The following is a 2,500-nucleotide window of genomic DNA, read 5'->3' as shown; positions in this document are numbered from 1 at the left end:
GAAATCGCTTCCATGCATGCAAGTGTTTGCTAAAAATATGATGAAGGCTATTGCATTAGTTTTCTTTGGAGTCCACCAAATCATTCCCTAATGATGTTATTGTGGAGAAAGTTTACATTGACTCCAATGACCACATACAGTACATCATTAAGTATGCCTCTTCTGAGGAAACCCCTCCCATTCTCATGAATGACATCCCTATGGATGATTTTGAGGAAGGTAAGATTTGGTGTTCTGTAAAGCCCAATGGTGAAAATTAGAGACAGGGTTCAAGTTCAGATTGCTAGTGGAGAATCTGGTCCTAATGACATCACATATTATTTGAGGATTTTACTTCATTTAAATTCTTTTTAGTATTCTCCACCCAAACACTCAACTAAACTCTTTTGATATTATGGGGAGTTCTCTCTGTCCACAAATACCTTTAGTGTTATATCTTGATGCTGAGGAATATAAAACATTAATGACAGGTGTGCATGTGAAGTGTCTGACTGCATTCCTGATCCTGTATTTCAGGGTGTGGTTAGGTTCCTGGTCGGAAAGAATCTCACCGGGGTTGATGCAGTTTCTCTTCCTCATACTGTGCAAAACTAAATGCAAAACATGCAAAATGCAAAACAAAATGCAAAACATTTTTCTCATTAATTTGTCAATGTCACACTTGTCAATGTCAGACATTAAAACAACATTTCGTGCGGACACTGAACTGTCTGAAACTGAGTTCCTTGGTGTAATGACAGGTGAATCATGCAGGTGAACATGAATTTTTTAACCCCAGGAAGAGTGCATTGGAGATTTTTATTTGTATTTTGCTCAAAAAAGCTAAAAGAAATGCCTTATTTTATGACACCAAAAAGGCAGTGATGACAGAATTCAGTAGTTCCCTTGTAACGTACTTTAACTCATACTGTTCCTTTTCCCAGATACACAGACACTGTTGCCTATTCATGTTCATGTTCATGTTCATGCAAAACTCTGCTCTACCCTTCTCCTACTACCCCTCCTTTTTCACAGAGAAAGTGGCAGCCATCGGGAAGCAATTCAACCAACTGTCTCCTCACCCTAAGGGCACAACCGTCAATGGCTCATTGTTTCCTTCTTTCACCCCTCTCACTGAGAATGAAGTTTCCAAAATCCTAACAGGTAGCCATATCAAGCCATATCACCTACCGCCTTACCGGCAATCACACAGGTGAATAATGCTTAATTTAATTCTGGAACATTTCCTTCTTCATTTAAAGTGGCTCGGGTAACACCACTACTCAAGAAGCCGTCTCTCGATCCCACTCAGGTGGAAAACTATCAGCCGGTCTCACTTCTCACGCCCCTATCTAAAAACCATTGAGAGGGCAGCTTCCAAACAGGTCACAGAGTTCCTGTCAAGGAACAATTTCCTCGATCCAAACCAGTCTGGATTCAAAAGCGGTCACTACACCGAAACAGCCCTGTTGTCGGTGACCGAGGCCTTAAAAACAGCTACAGCAGCAGCTCAATCCTCGGCTGTCATCCTGCTTGACTTATCAGCTGCGTTTGACACAGTCAACCACCGCATCCTTCTGTCTATACCAGGGGTTTTCAACTGGTGTTGTCCCAGGGACCACCATTCTGACTAGAAAGTAATCCGCGGCCCACTGATGTGCCAGTGATTCCAAATACATTTTACAGTCCCGTATCTTTTTTTCCATGTTTGTAACCGTCACCGCCACGCCCCCTCCCCCCACACACATATTCTGCCTATAACACTTAAATATGTGAAATTATCAGGGTAGATCACTAGGCGCCGCCGCGCCCCCTCCCCCTGCACACATATTCCGCCTATAATACTTGTCAGTATAATTTCTTAGCTGAATATGGGTCTACATCTATGTGAGTTTATCAGGGTAGATCACTAACCGCCACGCCCCCTCCCCCCCGCGCACATATTCCGCCTATAATACTTGTCAGTGTAATTTCTTCGCTGAATATGGGTCTGCATCAGTATTTTGGGCAATGCGACTTGGCTATTCAGACATAAATATGTCGACGGGCCCAGGTATATATTTATATAAAAAAAAAAGTCAATGGTGATCAACATGGGCTCATGTCGCGGACCCCCTGCAATGCCGTCGCGGACCACCAGGGGGCCGCGGACCCCCGGTTGAAAACCCCTGTCTTAAAGGGGCAGTACACATGTTCTCGTACTCAGTGTGTTCAAGTAACAAGATTAACTATGGACAAGATAGAAAAGATAGGTATAAACAAATCATAAAATAGTGAAATTTCATGAAATAAATGCAAACAAAATAATACGTTTTAGACTCCAAAGGCAAATATGCTCATATTTTTGCAAAAGAAGTTTAAAGCTGTTTTTTGTATTTATTTATATTTATTTAAGTATACTATAAACTGTTGTTTACAGTTAATATAATGTTCATAGTTTGAAGTTAAAACGTTTGAAGCTGTAGTTGGAAGCCAAGTGTTTTGTACAGTACCAGTCAAAAGTTTGGACACACCTTCTCAT

Source organism: Clupea harengus, chromosome 2 (assembly GCF_900700415.2).
Source record: "Clupea harengus chromosome 2, Ch_v2.0.2, whole genome shotgun sequence".
NCBI classification, from domain to species: Eukaryota; Metazoa; Chordata; class Actinopteri; order Clupeiformes; family Clupeidae; genus Clupea; species Clupea harengus.
Note: the sequence above shows the minus strand (reverse complement) of the source record.